This window comes from Lipotes vexillifer, unplaced genomic scaffold (genome assembly GCF_000442215.2).
Source record: "Lipotes vexillifer unplaced genomic scaffold, Lipotes_vexillifer_v1.1 scaffold3, whole genome shotgun sequence".
Taxonomy (NCBI): domain Eukaryota; kingdom Metazoa; phylum Chordata; class Mammalia; order Artiodactyla; family Lipotidae; genus Lipotes; species Lipotes vexillifer.
This window is the reverse complement of record NW_006783631.1, coordinates 5657262-5678268: the sequence shown is the minus strand read 5'-3', so window position 1 is coordinate 5678268 and position 21007 is coordinate 5657262. Positions and strand designations below refer to the sequence as shown.

The 21007-nt window shown below is 35.4% G+C and overlaps 1 pseudogene; it reads right to left on the bottom strand.

Annotated features, from left to right (window-relative positions):
• Positions 1-3633: 3633 nt before the first annotated feature.
• LOC103087917 (serpin B6-like) lies at positions 3634-20754 on the bottom strand (annotated as a pseudogene).
• Between the last annotated feature and the right edge of the window lie 253 nt (positions 20755-21007).

Genomic DNA, 21007 nt, shown 5'->3' with positions numbered 1-21007 from the left:
AGTGTCTTATTTTTCTGCATACAGGTCTTTTGTCTCATTGAGTAGGTTTATACCTAGGTTTTTTATTCTTTTTGTTGTAGTGGTAAAGAGAAATGTTTCCTTAATTTTTCTTTCATTTTATTCATCATTATTGTATAGGAATGCCAGAAATTTCTGTACATTAATTTTGCATCCTGCTACTTTACCAAATTCATTGATTAGCTGTAGTAGTTTTCTGTAGCATCTTTATGGTTCTCCATGTAGAGTATCATGTCATCTGCAAACAATGACAGTTTTACTCCTTTCTGATTTGGATTTCTTTTATTTCTTTTTCTTCTCTGATTGCTGTGGCTAAAACTTTCAAAACTATGTTGAATAATAGCAGTGAGAGTGGGCAAACTTGTCTTGTTCCTGATCTTAGAGGTAATGGCTTAAGTTTTTCACCATTGAGAACAATGTTAGCTGTGGGTTTGTCATATATGGCTTTTATTATGTTGAGGTAGGTTCCCTCTATGCCTACTTTCTGGAGAGTTTTTATGATAAATGGGTGTTGAATTTCGTCAAAAGCTTTTTCTGCATCTATTGAGATGATCATATAGTTTTTATCCTTCAATTTGTTAATATGGTGTATCACATTGATTGATTTGCTTATATTGAAGAATCCTTACATTCCTGGAATAAACCCCACTTGATCATGGTGTATGACCCTTTTAATGTGGTGTTGGATTCTCTTTGCTAGTATTTTGTTGAGGATTTTTGCATCTATGTTCATCAGTGATATTGGCCTGTAGTTTTCTTTCTTTGTGACCTCTTTGTCTGGTTTTGGTATCAGGATGATGATGGTCATGTAGAATTAGTTTGGGAGTGTTCCTCCCTCTGCTATACTTTGGAAGAGTTTGAGAAGGATAAGTGTTATCTCTTCTTGATAGAATACACCTGTGAAGCCATCTTGTCCTGGGCGTTTGTTGGAAGATTTTTAATCACAGTCTCAATTTCAGTGCTTGGGATTGTTCTGTTTATATTTTCTCTTTCTTCCTAGTTCAGTCTCAGCAGTTTGTGTTTTTCTAAAAATTTGTGCATTTCTTCCAGGTTGTCATTTTTATTGGCATATAGTTTCTTGTAGTAATCTCTCATGATTCTTTGTATTTCTGCAATGTCAGTTGTTACTTCTGCTTTTTCATTTCTAATTCTGTGGATTTGAGTCTTCTCCGTTTTTGTCTTGATAAGTCTGGCTAATGGTTTATCAATTTTGTGTATCTTCTCAAACAACCACCTCTTAGTTTTTTTCATCTTTGCTGTTGTTTTCTTCATTTCTTTTTCATTTATTTCTCATCTGATATTTATGATTTCTTTCCTTCTGCTATCTTTGGGTTTTGTTGTTGTTGTTGTTGTTGTTGTTCTTTTTGCTCTAATTGCTTTAGGTGTAAAGTTAGGTTGTTTATTTGAGGTGTTTCTTGTTCCTTGAGATAGTATTGTATTGCTATAAATTTCCCTCTTAGAACTGCTTTTGCTGCATCACATAGGTTTAGGATTATTGTGTTTTCATTGTCATTTGTTTCTAGGTATTTTTTGATTTCCTCTTTGATTTCTTCAGTTATCTCTTGGTTGTTTAGTAGTGTATTGTTTAGCCTCCATGTGTTTGCATTTTTTACAGATTTTTTCTTGTAATTGATATCTAGTCTCATAGCATTGTGATCAGAAAAGGTACTTGATATTATTTCAATTTCCTTAAATTTTTCATAGCTTGATTTGTGATCCAAGATATGGTCTATCCTGGAGAATGTTCCATGAGCACTTGAGAAGAAATTGTATTCTGTTGTTTTGGATGGAATGTCCTATAAATATCAATTAAGTCCATCTTGTTTAATGTGTCACTTAATGATTGTGTTTCCTTATTTATTTTCATTTTGGGTGATCTGTCCACCAGTGAAAGTGGGATGTTAAAAGTCCGCTACTATGATTGTGTTGCTGTCAATTTCCCCTTTTTAGGCCGTTAGCATTTGCCTTATGTATTGTGGTGCTCCTATGGTGGGTGCATAAATATTTACAATTGTTATATCTTCTTCTTGGATTGATCCCTTGATCATTATGTAGTGTCCCTTTTTGTCCCCTGTAATAGTCTTTATTTTAATATCTATTTTGTCTGATATGAGAATTGCTACTTCAGCTCTCTTTTGATTTCCATTTGCATGGAATATCTTTTTCCATGCCCTCAGATTCAGTCTGTGTGTGTCCCTATGTCTGAAGTGGGTTTGTTGTAGACAGCCTATATATGGGTCTTGTTTTTGTATCCATTCAGCCAGTCTATGTCTTTTGGTTGGAGCATTTAATCCATTTAAATTTAAGATAATTATTTATTTATTTATTTTTATTATTTTTTTTTGTGGTATGCGGGCCTCTCACTGTTGTGGCCTCTCCCATTGTGGAGCACATGCTCTGGACATGCAGGCTCAGCAGCCATGGCTCGTGGGCCCAGCCACTCTGCGGCATGTGGGAACTTCCCTGACCGCGGCACAAACCTGTGTCCCCTGCATCGGCAGGCACTCTCAACCAGTACGCCACCAGGGAAGCCCTTAAGGTAATTATTGATATGTATGTTCCTATTACCATTTTCTTAATTGCTTTGGGATTTTTTTTGTAGGTCTTTTTCTTCTCTTCTCTTTCCTGCCTAGAGAAGTTCCCTTAGCATTTGTTGTGAAGCTGCATCTTAAATAGAAATAAATGGTCAATTCTAACCAGAAAGAAAGAGAATTTCTTCATGAAAAAGATAATAATTATGAGTGAAAATCATGACCTGGAATTGGCCACATCTGGAATCTAGTAAACTATGCAATTTTTTACTATTCTCCCAATTAGCTAAACATTGAATTCAGGCTTCAGGACTCAATATTTTCCCAAGCAGCATAATTACGTTGTGAAACCTTTCTGCTTTCCTTGGTTTCCTCTGGCATCAAAGCCTTATTCTGACCTCAGTTGGTGATGGGAAGTCCCTGCCCTCTTGTTTCTCCTGTGTCTACTTTATTTCTTCTATGGATTCCCACCTGGATTCTACTATCTGCGGAAAATGCTGACCAATGTTAACTGCCCAAGATGTTCTCACTATTCAGTTTCCCAATGCTGGGATCCTCCAACAACTTGAATTCCTTTAAATGTCCTACTTTGACATAGAATTGAAAGAGATGACTCTATACACCCTGTCCAACCTCCCCACAAGATACCTGAGTTTTGATTACTAGTAAATGTTGAACTAAGAATGGAATCCAGAAATGTGACTTTCAGACTAATGTTCCTTCTCTACTTTTCTTGTAACTTCTGATGACTTTTTAGTTATCACCTTTTAATTCCTCTTCCTTTCTCTATTCTTCTGTCCTCTGTATATAATATATGATATGGTTAAAATATTTATTACAGTATGCATAATATATTGTATATATGAATGTGGGTAAATAATTATCTGTATACACTTAAACACACCCATTTTATGTTTAAGTGAATCCACACATGTATTAGTCAGGGCTCTCCAGAGAAACAGAATCACTTATATTTAATTATTTACATATTTGTTTTTTTCAAAATTGGACCCTTTATTTTTCGATTTTCACCAAAGTTATTTTGGCTTGGAGACACACTGTGAAGTTTCAGAGGAAAAGTGGGTCAGTAGGAGACAGGAGAATGTCTATCAGCTGCACCAACCATTTCCTTATAGGGAGGAAAATCAGCCACACAAAGAATAAAATTGGTTTTGTTGTGCTGGATAAACAAAAGGAAGGAGTGGTCCTCACAGAACCTGGGGGTCATTCTTACAGATGGCATCATCATGATGGCAGCAGTGGTGGCCATTATCTCCATGCCTTCTTCATTGACATCCACCAAGGACCTGTGCAGGACCTTGGGCAGAAAGAAGTCTTTCTTGGATGACACTCCAGAAGAGTTGCCCTGGACTGCTCCAAGACATCTGTCATTCCCATACTGCAAAGAGCATCCTGACTGTCCTATTTCTCCACCAGTTTAAATCTCAGGAGGAAACCTTCCACCTCTTCTTCATTCATCATGTCTAGTTTTGTCCATTCTATGATTTTCTCATAAGTAAGTTATTTTTCCACCCTTTTCCAACTGATGTTTTCATCTGGAAGCATGATGAACATATTCAGCTACTTGCCAATATGGGGAAGTACCAAAATTTTGGTGAATAGTTCTCCTTTATAGGTATATTCCTTAAACATCATTTGCACAGGCTTGTCTTCATTCTTACTGAGTTTCCATTGTCTTTCTTTGGTCTGCACTTTGTTAAGTTGATGATCCCAGTTTCCTTTGAATTAGATGGCATTCACAGGAATCAGATTAGTCACTGAATTAACTGAATTTGGAGACAGCAACTCTATAATTTTAACTTTTGGCTATCCTGGTGTTTATGTGGTTTCTGGACTCCTCTGAAATGTTGCTCAAGTCGACTCTTCCATCTCTGCTTGGTAGAATTTGCAACAGGAAACTCTGAAAGATGAGAGGAAATCACAGGCCTTTTCTCCAAGGAGACTGTTGGCTGTTCTAAGCTAGTACAGTGTGCCAGTTCTTTTAAGCTTGGTGAGGGGTAACTTGAAACCCTGGTGACCATCTTCACCTCTGCCTCTGCTTTTACTTAAAGAAATGCCTGGGACACCTGGGCTGTGGTTATTCCACTTGCTCCCATGAAAACTATGACCAGGGCAGAGAAGATGCTCATGGGGTAGAAAAACATGTTTCTCAATATCTATACAAGTCAGAAGTATATTATAATATACTTATGTATAACATAATTACATATATATATATATATATATATGTCTTTTGGAATAAGGAATTGACTCATATGATTATGGAAACTGAGAAGTCTCAAGATCTGCAGTCACCAAGTTAGAGAACTAGGAGAGCTGATGGTGTAGCTCCAGTCTGAAAGCCAACAGGCTGGAGATCCCACAAGAGAGGATCCAATGTTTCAGTTTCAGGGCAAAGCCAAGAAATGACTGATTTCCCAGTGAAGGCATTCAGGCAGGAGGAGTTTTTCTTACTCACACTTTTTGTCCTATTCATGTCTTGTTACTTAGTAAGAGGCTCACCCAAAGCAGAAAGGCCAATCTCCTTTACTTAGAGCAATTATTGAAATGTTAATCTCATCTGGAAACACCTTCAGAGATACATCCAGAATAATGTTTGACCAATTTTCTGGACACCCTGTGGCCCAGTCAAGTTGACATATAAATTTAGCCATCACAACACATAATTAAATACAATTAATCTTTGTATTCAAATATTTGCCAAGAATATCATTACCTTTATTGAAAAAAAAATCTTTATAAGCAGATATTATCATTTGAACTAGAAACCTGCATACACTGCAGAGAAGAAAATCCTCCACCTGCTGTTCATGTTCCAGGATAAGATGTTTATTTTACATGATTGAAAATTGAAAAAGAGATTCTGGAAAGTGGTTCAGTAGAAAATCAGTAAGCCTCCTAAAGGTAAACTCATTTAAAAGTGTACTAATCATGGTCTTATGGGTCCTCCGCCTGCCATCCCCCCCACCCCGAAACAAGGTTTACTACTGTAATGATTTTGAGCTTTTTTCCAAGTACATTTTTTTATCAAGAAGAAAAATATTCTACCTTCAGGTGTTTCTCTGAGTGTCATTGTTTCATATTGTATTTTAATTATCCACTAGATACACTAAAGTATATTAAAATAAAAGTGAAATGAAGTCCCTTTTAAATCAACATGTGGAAAAACTCCAGAAATGATTTATAATACATTCATTCATTCTGGGAAGACTTTGCCACATATGGATCTGCCACATGGGATTTTTTTCCCCTCAAGCTGTCAACTTTGTTACTAAACCACTGAGACTACGTTTTTTATCTGAGGCCAAATCTCTCATTCTTTCTCTTTTCTGAAGACCTCTCACTGGCTTCAAAGAGGAGAAACAAGGAAGAAGGGCTTTCTTTAGCTCCTGGGAACTGGGGCAGAGGTGCTTTTTCAACATTTAACAATACAAAGAAGGAGAAGAAAAGGTGATCATAGCTAACTTTACTGTAGCAACTTATTGCAGGGGGGAAATTGCTACATCAAACAGGAGCTAGATGCTTTTAGGCATTGTTTCCATACTAATCCTCTCTCTTGAGCACAGATAAGGGAAAAGAGATGTATGGCTGTCATTTTATTCTCTGCTATTATTTAATAGAGACCTTCATCCAAGACAAATGGGATTTTATTAGGTAAATACTAAGTACAAATGTAAATCATCTCTCCTGGTCTTGTGGAAAGGCTCCTTTTATACTTATTCTAAGCCTTGCTTTCATACTTACTCATTAATTCTGTTGAACTAATGCAACAATCACTTTCTCTGAGTACTGTTAAAATATTATTAGAGTCACAAATTTACTCATGGTTTTATCTTCTGAGAGTGTAAAAGTAATGAAACCTAGGACTAGTGCAGAGATTATAAAGAGGGGGTGATTTTCTCTCCTCTTGCACATGGGAAATGTTCAATAAATTTTAGTTGTCATCATTGCTATTATGAATATTAATTGTTATTTGCCCTCCATTCCCCCATTGAGACCTGCTGGCTATCCCAATGCCACCACCAAAACACACACACCTGCATACTGGCAGAACAACAGCCCACCATTCACATTTACACTCAGAGAAATCCAACTGAAAGATTCCACACTCACCCATTCACAAGGGGGTTAATGTACATCCCTGTACCTGAAGACAAGAAGAATTCCATCCTTGCCTGCTCCCCAACCATAAGAATACAAGACTAAGAGGGAAAAAAAGGAAAACTTTCAATTTTGTTCCATACTTCCAAGAGGTCCCTGTATGATGCAATGGAATAAGCCCAGATTTTAGAGTCAAAGAGACCTGAGTTTGAATCTCAGCTTCCTGCTTTACTAAATCTGTGATCTGGGTTTAATATACTTGTCTATAAAATGGAGCTAGGGAGAACCTACATCATAAAATATGTCCTGTACCAACTCATGTCTCAGGGACTTAAAATCAGTAATTATGAAAGGGTCCAGGCTCTGCTAAAAATTTCAATAGATTTTCTTATAATTAAAAGTCAGGAGATTGGGCTAGAAAATCCTCTTCCAAGGTACCTTATGGCACTATGAAATTATGTTATACATAGATTCCTGAAGCTCCTAGTTACATGATAGTCCTTAGTTAGCCTTTGGGAATTACCACGATCTTAACATCAATCTTTTTTTCCCCTAATTTCCCCAGTGATGAAATTTTTTTGCTTTAATTTAATATCTTTGTAGGCTGCCAAAGCTCTGTAGGCTTAAGCTTCGGTATTTTAAGCTTTGGTCTTATGAATTTAAGTACCCTCACCTCATGAGTTACAGCCAAGATAAGCATTCTGCTAGATGATGACTATACTTATTCCAACTATCAATATATGCTTAAGAACTGGGGGATAAACATAGAATGGGTTTACAGACCTGTTCTGAGACTATATCAGTTCAAACCTCCATCAATCCTGCCATTTGCAGTAACATGGATGGACCTAGAGAAGATCATACTGAGTGAAGTAAGTCAGACAGAGAAAGACAAATACCACATGATATCACTAATATGTGGAATCTAATAGATGACACAAATTAACTTATATACAAAACAGAAACAGACTCACAGATATAGAAAACAAAGTTATGGTTACCAGGGGGAAGGGGGATGGGAGGAGGGATAAATTAGGAGTTTGGTACTAACATATGCACACTACTATATATAAAGTAGATAACCAACAAGGACCTACTATATAGCAGAGAGAACTATACTCAATATTTTGTAATAACCTGTAAGGGAAAAGAATCTGAAAAAGTATTTATGTATAACTGAATCACTTTGATGTACACCTGAAACTAACACAGCATTGTAAATCAACTATACTTAAAAACAAACAAACAAACGAAAAAACTCCATCAATCTTGAGTGGTGAGCCATGCTGCCCTTATGGTTTCTGGAGGTTAATGTTAGCTCTGAAAATAGAGGTGGGCAAATTTTGAAAAGTAAAACAAGTATCAGTATTTCTCTTTATAGTAATGAGCAAGTAAGTTTTATTATTTTAAACTAAACACCCTGGCAACACTTTCCTAAGGTTCTGAAATTAGGTATTTTTATTAAATTGTGTATGACTTTAAACAAACAAACAAAAAAGCAGCTGAAGATAAGAATAAACAAACTGTGCATTTCAGCTCCCAGGAATACAATAAACTGAAATCCATCTCAGTATTTAGTTAGTCAAAGACTTCACAATTTTCCAAAAGAGGGAGAAGGAAGACAGTTCCTTCAAAAACACAACTAAGTGCTGTGCTCAGACCACTTGACTTCCTGTTTCATTATTGCTGCTCTTGCAACAACACCAGGCAGCATGGAACACAAGGTATGTCTCATCTCCAGCCCCCACTTTCCACCCCCACAGGCCTTTCAAATACCCTACCCAAGGTTTCTGCCACTGGATACCCAGAATAGCCCAATCTAGAACTTACCTTATTTTCAAAAATGTAGCCATTGGTTTGTATATACTTCAAGTTGAATTACAGATATGATCTGTCTTCATGTTTGCTGAACCATCATCACGTTAGATCCTTTAACATTGACCATACGTATTTTAAAGCTCCTATGATGGTTCCAAAATTTAGGTGACATCTGGGTCTGCCTTGTTTTCTCTTCATTTTTTTTCTTGTCATTTTTATGGAATTCTGGATATTGTGTTCAGATGAATAGTAAAGACCGAGGTAAATAATTTTCTCATCCATCTTCTCTCTATGTGGGGAATTGAATTTCAGTATTTTAGCTGTATTTGGGACTTGTTTTTGCTACCTTCAGGGCACCACAGATTTCAAACATCTACAGGATTGGGATGCAAGTATGTAATGCTTAGAGTGGGACCTGGGGCTCCATAATACAGTCTTTTGAGAATTATATTACCATCCTCAGCTGTCGACTGCCATTGCACACCTACCTCATGGGTGTTCCCTTTACTCTACTTCCACTGTACTAGCACTAGCTTACTTCTGCTTATAACTGCATCAAGTTATACAGAGGGAGTGTTCTTGCTTGGTTCTACAGTTCTAATCTCAGTCTTAGAGAGGTCTTGTGATCTTGGACTACAGGAGTAAGAATTTTTCTGTGTTTCTTGCCCTTTATTGCAGCCAGAGTCTGCCTAGTGTTTGGGAAGGGGAGTGGTTTTGAAGGGAATGAGCTTCCTGACCTTCACCCAGTAGCATTTATAATTGATAGTTGACTTATCTTTGTATCATGCAGAATCATGTACTCCACAGATTTTCTCATGTCCACGTCCAGTGGCAGAAAGATTTTTTTTTCCTCTTTTAGTCATCTATGTTTGCTTGGGCCTTGGGAACTGGAAGGTTTCCTGCCCCTTTCCCACCAGCTTAAGTCTTTTGCTTAATATAAGAGAAGGACATGGGGAATAGTGGGATTTGGGTTCTGTAAGTCACTAGAGGGATCTCAGCAGGTCTTCCATTCTGCCCTCAAACATTCTCTTGAATAGCCAGTGGAGGCCGATGTAAAATAGTTCATGTGTGAATATAGACACCCCTTGGGTTCAGTGTTCTCAGTTATTCTAACCTGTCGTGCCAGCCCATATTAAACTTACAAGAAATCATTAAAATTGTGGCTGTTTTATTTTTACCTATTTTTACAGCAGCCACCTCTTTCTCTTGTGCTCTGTCAACAGGGAAACAATTTGGTGTCCCATGTCTCCTTGTATAGATCTAGCATTCTTTAGAATTTAATGGAATTTGTTGCCCTGTAGACTCAACTCTCTAATGGAATTAAGGAAAACTGTAATTTTTTTTAATGGATAGGGTAGGAGCAATGTTCTCTTGTGGGTTCCTACATTGTAAGCAGTAGTGGAACTCTATATTGAAGTACTCTAATGTAAATTTCAGAAAAAATAAAATAGGCAAACTTATAATTTCTAAAATATCTATGCTATTTATTTATCTTTGGATTTATGTTTCAGATTAGTTTTTGCCTTTTGCAATCAGAGACATTAGAGGCACAGACATGACTGGCATTTTTCTAAGTTAAAAAAATCGAGCACTTGAATTCTGCTCATCTCCTTGAACTTGTTTTCAAATACTCATCATGTCCATAACTTGTCATAGAAGTTCTTAAAGGGAATACTTTTCTGATGTGGGTTCCTATTTTTAACTTTTTCTTATTGTGGTAAAAATACATAGGATGAGGTTCACTCACTTAATAAAATATTAAATGTACAGCAAATTATTGTTAACTGTACCTACAATATTGTACTGTGGACCTCTAGAACTTTTCATCTTGCATCACTGAAATGCATCTCCCCATTTCCTTCACCCCCCAGCCCTGGGAAGCCACCATTCTACTTTCTGCTTTTAACGATTTTGACTATTTTAAAGACCTCATATAACTGAATCATGCAGTATTTGTCCTTCTCCTACTTGCTAATTTCATTTAGCATAATGTCCTCAACATGGATGAGACAAGAAGACATTATTTCAAACTTTTGATCACAATCCATAGTCCTAACAGTACCACAAATATTCATCTATCTTACACGAGAGAAAATTGGCTGTTAAAACAAAGTATTACTTATGGTATTAAAAGTTGAATAAAAGCACAAAATAAAATAAGAAAAATGCATTCTTGTTTCTTCTGTCAAGACTTTGTTGTTGCTGCTGTTAAGTAAATCTTCCTATTTCATCTCATATCAAATAATCCCTACAATATAGTGAACAATGACACGATAGGGAAATTAACACAATTGAAAATAGTCCTTAAGCATCTTAGCAAGGATAAAGTCACATAGAAATTGCAGGCAATTGCAACAATAGTTAAATTGGTGGTAAAAAAAAAAAAAAAAAAAACTGAGTCAGAGAACAGAATACAGAGAGAGGAAAATCCAAACTTCTAAACGCCTGAAATTGGTAGCATCAAAATGCGCCCCAACTGGAAGTAATTATAGTTAAAATTCATTGGTCTGACATAATCACCTGTTTCACATCATTATTTCTTCCAAATAAGCAGGTAGAGCAGATATTAGTTTGGTGCAATGTAATATGAACAAGATTTGGAGTCATCAACCACGATTTAAATCTTGTATTCAGTCATCCCATGAATTTGGATCACTTAGTTACTCAGTTTGTTAATCTTGGTTTTTTCATCTGTAAACTAGATGCTAGTATCTAATTCTCAGGGTGTAAAGATTAAAGAAATGTATATAGATCTATAATGTATATAGCACATTTCCAATCACATAGAAAGTATCAATTTTCTTTGTCTAATCTTGTAAAATCTTTCACAGGACTTTGCAGTGCTTTATCCTTCTGCCTTCTTTTAAAACCAAGAGGCACTTGGCATTGGTTCACCTTGGAATGACTCAGCGTCATCAGATAAATTCTCCCTGCTTTTAAGTCCTCTATCAATTACTGTCAGTGTAATTCAAGGGACAATTAATCACTTACTACTTATGAAATCTCTTCTCTTGCTGTCTGTATGGCTAATCAGCAGCCTGATTTTCAAATTAACTGTTGGTGACTTCCTCTACCTCTTAATTTGTAAGCATCTTGAAAGCTGAGACTGCCTTTAAGTTTTTCTCTTTCCAATAAAGTTTTAGCAAATACAGTAAATTGGAAAGTTGTCATGTTTTTCAAAATAAAGCATACTTGTACAAATCTATATTTAATAAGACATTCAAGGGTCCCATTTATTTATATGGTTTGCCCCGGCACTGAATATTCTCATTCAACTGTGAGTTTATAGTATTTAACATTTTCTGTCATTGTGTGTACGTTAATGTGTCTGTTTCAAGTAGTCTCTCCCCACTCAGCTTCAGGATTTCTAAATTGCTCTCTACTGTAACAAATCAATTTACGTATCAGTGAATTTCCTTTATTACAACTTGACGCTAACCAACTCTGTCTGGTGACCCAAAGAGTCTGCCAACCAAACAGGTAGATATGCTCTGTGGAAATAGTTTTTCTTAGTACCACATAGGACTTACATTGTAGATTAATTTTCTGTATGAGATTTACATCATTGTTTTTCAAAATGTAGTACTTTATTGAATGATTCAGAAGGATCGTTAAAAGTACAGATTCCTCAGACGTACTTAAATATTCTGATTAATGGAATAATTAATAATAATAATAATAATAATAATAATAGTAATTATATAGTAGCAACTGTCAACTAAGAAACCACAGACAACTCAAAGTTTGATAATTTTTATGGACTTAGTGTTTATGGTGACAACCTACATTCCCCTCCCCACCCCTCATATATTTCCTGCTTCTTCCTCTTGATTGCAAATTTTAGTGAGATCTTCCTTGCATGAATGATAACATGTCAATTGTGAAGTTTTGATTAGAGAGATTAAAGGAAAGGTTAAAAAAAGAAGATGACACATAAATAACAACAGATAGGGTTCTTGCTACTTCCCTCTATGGGACACTAATTCATTTATTTATTTATTTTTTTAAAATTACTTATTGTATTTGTAGATTTACATTTATTTTTCACTCATAAAACATATTTATATATTTGTTGATTTCTTTGTTAGGCCCTACGTCATGCTCTTCTCTATAGGTTTTCCTAACTTTTTTCTGTCCTTAATATATTCTGGGTAAGCATATATATACATGTACCTGCAAACACACACACACACACACACACACACACACACAGCCCACAGCATTTGAAGTCCATGCTCTATACACATTTTAAGCCAAATATCTTATTTTATACATCTCTATAACTCCATTCAAATCTCACAAAAATTCTCATTTCAGTTGGGAATTCAGTGTGGAAACTGAGATAAGTAAAATAAAGTTACCCAATGTCACTCAGCTAGAATTTATCAGAACAAATCAGAACAAAAATTTAACACAGGATTATCTTTGCCCAAATCTATGCTATTAACTTTTAACTCCTCAGAAAAACCTAAGACTTCTAGAATTTCTCTTCTACATGTTATGAGCAACTCCTAAATAATAATTTATATTACCCATGGCATCAATAAACAAAAAATAAATTGATGCATGTTGGTAAGAGACTGTAATGCTATCTGGTTTCTGACAGCTACATTCCTGTGTATTGGAAGGAGCAGGAATTAAATTGTTAAAAAACTAAGCCTATTGCTAGAGTACTTTTTATATATAAAAATAAAATGTAATAGTAAATAAATATTTATATTTAACATATACTCCAGTCACTGATTTTGTACTTTCTTGCCACTTCTCACAAAAAGTATTTTATGAGTACTAATAATGGTGGTGATCTTTTTTGTAGAGAAACAGTTCCCTTTGAAGCTGGTTTATAGGCAACAGAGTTTAAGTAGATGGACAAAGAAATTTAGAGGAAATCCTAGAGTCATATGCTTTGACAGTCAACTGGAATATAGGACATTAACACAAATTATGTCCTAACATGATTGAATTATGACAAATTCAAAAAATTCAAATCCGTATAGGCACACACACATTGAGAGACAGAGACAGAGACAGAGACAGAGACAGAGAGAGCGGGATGCCTAGCTATATAAAAGAAAATTCAAGAATGATGTAACATTACAATTTTATATGTATGTCAGTGTCTTCATGCTCCCAAATCTGTTCTCTTTGTCTTTGCATGAAGTAAACTCCCTCTAACATTTGCCTGATTAACTCCTGCCCATCCTTCAACAAACAGTTCAACAGCTCAGTGTTCACCTTTTTCAAGAGGATTTTCAAAATCCCTAAGTTTCTTTTCCTATGAGTTTGGAGCAGTGGATATGTTTGCAGCCATCATGTAATTACTAATTAGGACAGTTGCCTGATACAGACCATCTATACATCAAATATTTTCTACCATACCCTGACTAATATTAGAGTCAGCATTATCTTAGAATTATCTCTGTGCTTCTCATCTTCATGACTGTAAGTTCCCAGAGGATGGGGAATTTCTGATTTTACTAAGAATAGTGCACAAAATGGGTAATCCTAAAGATTTATTCGAAATAGACTAACATAAAGAAACTAACATGTTTGTAGACTTGAATTTTAAAGTATTTCCTATATATATCCCGTGTGCTCTGGTGGTTGATTATACACACACAACTACAAAACAAAACAAAACAAAACAAAAACACATGTCCATTTCCCTGTACAAATTTAAACTATTTCCAAACTAGTTAGAATAAAAACAGAAATTGTCCTAATAAGCCTGGAAAGAAATTAGTCCTTCTACTTATTAGTGCTACTACCTACTAAGTTTTGTTCTATATTTTTTAAGACGGCAAAAATTTTCAAATTTTTGTCCAATAAAATCCCCCAAAGGTGGAGAGGTATTTTTTTGTATATTTTGTGAAATTAAATAACATATCCAAAAGAGTAGTTAACCAAAGGAAGGAACAGAACTATGGTCAGAGTTTTGTAGCATCTCATCACTTGGTAAAATACCTGCCAATTCTATACATCATTAGCCATACATGTTGTTTGCTTTCTTTTAGTTAAATGAAACACAGCCCAAAACAAAACTTCAAATATTTTTTCCTTTTTCTTTGCTTTGTTTTGTTTGTGGTAAAAGTGTGCCTCTTTTGAAACATTATGATGCTAGATGATAGTTTGTGGAAAATCAACCCTCCCTGGACGTGGAGAATCTAAACTTTGGATTATTGCCCTGTGGTGGAAGGTACCATCTCTATTTTTCTGTATGGGCTGTTTTTGTGCATTATGTTATTATTTTTATTGTTAATTCTTGGACCTAAACTGTGAGGACCTTCATTAGTTGTGGATGCTGTGTACTCACAAATTAGAGTTAAACTTTCCTGTAGTATGACCCTTATTCCTTACCCTTATGGAAAATTCTCAAATCTTCCTTCTAGTTAAATACAGTACTTACACATTTAATATCTGTCTATTGAAAATAAAGGACAGAAACATATTCTTACAAACAGGGTGCCTGTCATCTGGTATCTAACATTCTAGAAGAAAGCAGAGAATGCCATATCTGAAGACTTAATTTTTTTTCCACATTATCTTATTTGAAGCTGAGAAGTTCAGAGAATCCATTAATCATGACATTTTCTGGCCTAAATGGGTATATGAGATCATCTAAATCCAGTTTTTCCCTAATAATTTTGGCTCCAATACCCTTCTCACTGTGCTTTATTCTATTTATAAATATCTTATGGATTTAACAATAAAATTATTATTGTGTGATACAGAAATAATTGGATACGTTTTTTGAACTCTCCTTTATTTTCTTTATTTTTTCATCTTTAAAATGGAAATGAAATAGTACCTATCTCATGATATTGTTAAGTAGATTCATTTTATTAAATTTTAAAGCATTTTAAATAGTGCCTGTCACAAAAAGTTATATAAATAAATAACATTTAAGCTAAGTATATTAATAATAATTTTTCTATAGAATTCACTTAAATAAAATTCTTAATATTCTTATTGCAAAGGAAAACTGTATAATTTTTAATTATAAATACTACTTTGAGTTATTTATTATTCCATGAGCGTGTATTGTCAGGAAATACATTTAAGCATTAATTGCTGTTTTGCTATGCAGATCCAAACTTATGTTAAACTATAGACTAAATGTTAATCAAACAGGCAAAAGGTGCTCTTGACTTTTTTTTTTTTGCTCTTGACTTTTTGAGTTCTTTTTTGACTTTTTGAGTTCTTTTTATAAATAAAAAAATAAATTTATTCATAAATAATAAAAAATAAGCATTTTCTTTATTTTATATTTAAATTAAAAATTTTATATTTAATATTTCTTTTATTTAATAAAAATAATTTATTTGCTTAGAAATAACATAGGTTTGATAAATGTATTCTCACTAAAAAATAATTAGTCATAATTATCTTTATATCTTCACCACCTAGCACAGGTTTTTGTAGTACTAGAGATATTCTGAGTTAGGTAGTAAATTAGTTTGATCAAATAAATGAGTCTAAGGTACCTTTAGAATATCTTGTGGCAAGTTTGTAAAATTATCAACTTTATTCTCATCTTTAATTTTGTGCATTTGTATTACTAATATTTTCCAACTGTAACCACTGAACTCTAGTGGATTTTAAAGCAAAATGCAAAACTGAGGATAAAAACAATTTATAGAATTAAAAAACAAACAAAAAAATGACCCCAAGTGATAAACTGTATTACCATCTCTATGATAATAAATAGATATATTTAGTAAATGGAATGAAATGAAATCCCAAGGTGTTGAATAAACATGTGAATGAATAAATGTTCGATGCCCAAAGTTTAATTGCTTCCATCTGTGTATATGAAGTTCATGTTCTCTCATCAGAGGTATATTAATGCCAGGCTCCATTCTCATCAATACCCATCTTTGGAGCACCTACCACTGTGCATGGTTAGTGATCTCTGGGAGGCGTTCCAAAGCAAAAACAACACTGTGTAGTGTTCCAGTCTTCATGTGTTCACCATCACATTCCATAGTGTTGTTGAAGAGATGGACTCTGCTTGTAATATAATTTGAAATGTTGGCACACAGTGATTTAAAATATAACTGCATGGCTGAGTTTAGCTATAGATTTTAAACAGGTTACCATGCTGTTTTTAATTGGTGAACCCCCTCCTCCCAGCTCTTTTCTACCTGCTTACTCAGCACTAGAAATGAAACTAAGATAAACGTTGGGAAAGGGAATTAAGGCAGTCTTGAGAGATCCTTTAATTATTTGATTGATCGAAGGAAATGGATTTAAGTGATTTTCTGTCTGACTAGGAACTAGAGAAGGGAGGAAGCGAGCTATCCTCCTTGTGCAGCCAAGGACCACCTTGTTACAGATTGAAATGTGTGCCCTCCAAATCCATATATTGAAGTCCTAACTCCAATGTGACTATATTTAAAGATAGGGCCTTGAGAGAGCTAATTAAAGTTAAATGAGGTCACATGGGTGGGGTCAGAATCTGATGGGATTGGTGTCCTTATAAGAAGAGGAAGAGACACAAGAGATAGATGTCTCTCCACTCATGCACAGAGGAAAGGCCATGTTAAGATATCCCAAAAGGTGGCCATCTGCAATTCAGGAAGGTATTTGCAGAAACAGCCCTGACGGCACCTTGATGTTGAACTTCCAGCTTCCAGAATTGTAAGAAATACATTTCTGTTGTTTAAGCCACCAACTCCGTGGTATTCTCAGCCTGAGTTGATGAATATAGTTCCCAAGAAGAGAGGTTAGAAGTGATCCCAGGCACAACTCTTTAGAATGGACAAACGCCAGCCCAGGAGGCTTTTCTCCTCTTGCATGGATGGTGAGGGGGTGGGGGCTGCGGTTGTGAATCTTACCCGTGACAGAAGTTGTACCTTCTATATTACATTGTGGATGGTTCCAGCAGGATATTGTAAAACCTCTCCAGGATATTAACCAATCTAAAACAGACTTCCTAGTCGGCTAATCCCATGGGTATAGTCTAGTGGATTGTTGGCTGACTAAGTCTCAAAGGTTGCCAAAGGCCATGTCAGATTAGGATATTTGGGAGGTTAGATCTTTACTAGGGCATCTATAAATTTATATTCTTCTCCTCCTTCCCCTTCTTCTTTTTCTTCTTCTTCTTCTTTTTCTAGTGAACCCATTTATATAACTGGAAAATAAATTCACTTGCTTGAAGAAAGAGAGCTATCTTTGTTCGTTCTGTCCATCCATCTTTATATTTTAAAGGCCTCTGGAGTTGCTTTAAACTGAGGTTTAGACTGAATATGCCAAGTTTTCAAGAAATAATGAGGCCTTCATCAGTAAATGCAGATAAAATAAAATTAGAAAAAACTGGGTCAAGGTGTTTCTGGGGAAGTTTTGAACAGGACAGTTACACTGCATATTTCTAATATAAAGAAAGCATGGTATCATGGAGAAATGCAGGCAAGGAAAAGGGCAAGAAGTGTAGGAGGAAAATTAGTTATTGAAGAGGGTCACCTGAAGTACTAGAGTTATCCTGAAAGTTATTACTTTAATTTAGAGTAATATGGTTTATACAGAGAGATAACCAACCAATCTAGTCACTACATTTACCTCACTGTCTGATGTGTGACAAAAGCTCCTCGAGGTACAAAAATGAATTTTAATATGGCATATCAGAATGTATGTTTCAGACCCACTTGGTTTTAAATCTTTCTTCTAATCAATTAGAGACTTATGGGGACCTAAAGCCCTATCTGTCATTTGTATCTTGCAGTATGGAAAAGAAGCATTTTCTCCAATTGTCATGAATCTGCAGACAATTGTTCTTTGAGAGGTTATGGTTGTTCCATCTCACAGTTTCAATAAATTGAGGCAAGTTATAACTAGAATATGACACAGAATTTTATTGAGAGCAGGCAAAGAAACTACAAAAAGAATGCATTTATTTATCCTACTTTCAATGTGTTCAAAAGTAGCTGGAAGAGGGCAAGGTTTCTGTTGTTCAGACAGTGGCAAGTGAAGGCAGCAAGGTAGTCACAGGAATTAGTCGAGAGGCAGAGTTTTTGATGAGGAATCAAGTGTTGATTTCAATCCATAGGAGTAGGTATTTTGGAATCAGTAACTGTGGCTGCCTCAGGGAATCAGGCTGGAAGAAGCACAGTGGGTGTTCTGAAAATGCCATGACTTAGCCACAAGGAAACCAAATCCAAATAACTGGATGCTCTTCACCTGAGAATGTTTTCAGTTTCAGATGTCACGTAGAGAGTAGTATCAATGGCTGGGCTACCAGAAAAAAAGAATTAAAAACCATGACAGTAAGAAAAATCAGCTTTTCTTGCATCAAATTAGTAGTAATAACTAAAGAAGAGAAATCTTAGGAAGATAGTCTATCAAACTGATAAAGATGATAATGCCATGGGTGGACCTAGAGTGTATCATACTAAGCAAAGTAAGTCAGAAAGAGAAAGACACATACCTTATGTGTGGAATCTAAAAGATGACACAAATTAACCTATCTATGAAACAGAAACAGACTCATAGACATAGAGAACAGACTGGTGGTTGACAAGGTGTGGGGGAAGGTTGGGGAACGGTTGGAGTGGGAGGTTGAGGTCAGCAGATGCAAACTATTATATAGAGAATGGATAAACAAGGTTCTACTGTAGAGCACAGGGAACTATATTCAATATCCTGTGATAAACCATAATGGAAAAGAATATGAAAAAAGAACATATATATATGTACAAGTGAGTCAATTTTCTGTACAGCAGAACTTAACACAACATTGTAAATCAACTATACTTCAACACAATTTTAAAGAAGATAATAATGCCAAGCTGAAGAATCACAAACTCAAACTACAAAACTATTGTGAAAGCACCTGTGTAACTGAAATAATTGGTGATTATATCCTAAGAACTGCAATCAAAATGAAAGCAAATATTGAGTTCCTTTCACATATTTAATCTTGAAATATTAATGAATTAATCTGTACACATTTTTATCCAAGAGACCCACTGTCTTTTGTACCCTCTACACAGTTCACAAACTCAGAGTTGTGGTCAGACATGGACATCTATATTTGTTTAAATGAACCATCCTCAACCTCCAAGTGTGAATAAAATGTGTACTGTATCCATTCCTTATTGTTTAAGTATATGTCCTTTTTTTCTCACAATCTAGATAAATAATTATAACTGATTTGTTCCTGAAGTTTCTAAGGGTATTAAAATTATTACTTATAAATGTATTATAGGTATTTTATATATACTAAATAAATGGTTTCCAATAAGACAAATATTTAGGAGCTCAGCTAATCAGGACTTTAATGACCATTCACATGTGTTGACTTCACAGGGGTCTGTATATATCAATCTCATCTTCAAAACTGTGCTCTAGTCCTGAGTACTTCATAAATAATTTTGCTGCTATTAAGGCCTGCAAACAGCTGTTTATTTTTTTTCCAAAATCTTACTGCCCTTAGGATAAATTCTACAGTCAAAAATTTGCTTTCTCACTCTAGAATGGCCATGTGAGAAGTTCAGCAAACCCTCCTCCCAGTGAAACAAGCCTTTGATTGGTAAAAATTACAGTACAAATTAAAAGTATCTGAAAGTTTTCCTCGGAACACATAGAAAATGAAGAAATGTTTAATCAAGAAAATCTACCAAATATTTGTAAGAACAGTAAGAATGTGTGTGTGGGGTGTGTGTGTATGACTTAAGCCATGACCTGCTCTGGTACCGGCTGCCATACCCAACTCAGTATGAAGGAAGCTCTACTCACTAGGTGACTATGGCCAAAGCCATGGGGACCCTCTTCTCCCAGCACCTAGTCTAAAGCCATGGTTTTACTCCAGGAGGTGTATGCAGCCAGAATCTCTCATCCTCCTCAGCAATATACTGCAATACAGCAAGTCCCCTACATGCAAAAAAGTTCCATTCTGAGAGCACGTTCATAAGTCCAGCAAACTTAGCCTGGGTACCCAACTAACACAATCAGCTAAATAATACTGTATTGTAATAGGTTTGGAATACTTTTCACACAAATAATACATGAATGACAAACAAACACAAAAAATAAAGAAAACATTTTTAATCTCACAGTACAGTACCTTGAAAAGTACAGTAGTACTAGGTACATCACCACTGCTTTTATGCTTGCTTCAGGACACCCTGGGCTTGAAATAAAGATACTGTACTACTGTACACTATACAGTCCTGTACAGTAAAATACACAAAAGCACAACCACATGTAGAGGATGCACATACATGACAATGTATGCCAAACACATGAACTAACTTACGTGATCGGACATGCGAATACACATTTGCATCTTTGAAAGTTCACAACTTGAAGGTTCGTATGCGAGGGACTTACTGTAGTTCTAGTCCAGGTAGGTGGGACCAAAAGGAATGAGTTTCCTCGCCCACCAAACACCCATTCATGAGGCAAAAGCTATAACCCAGGTACAGCAGGTTGAGAATACTGGGAATTCATTCACTTTGTCCCAGCTTGCTTGTACTTTGTAGTTCCATGATGACAGGACCAAACCAAGAAGGCCAGGGGCT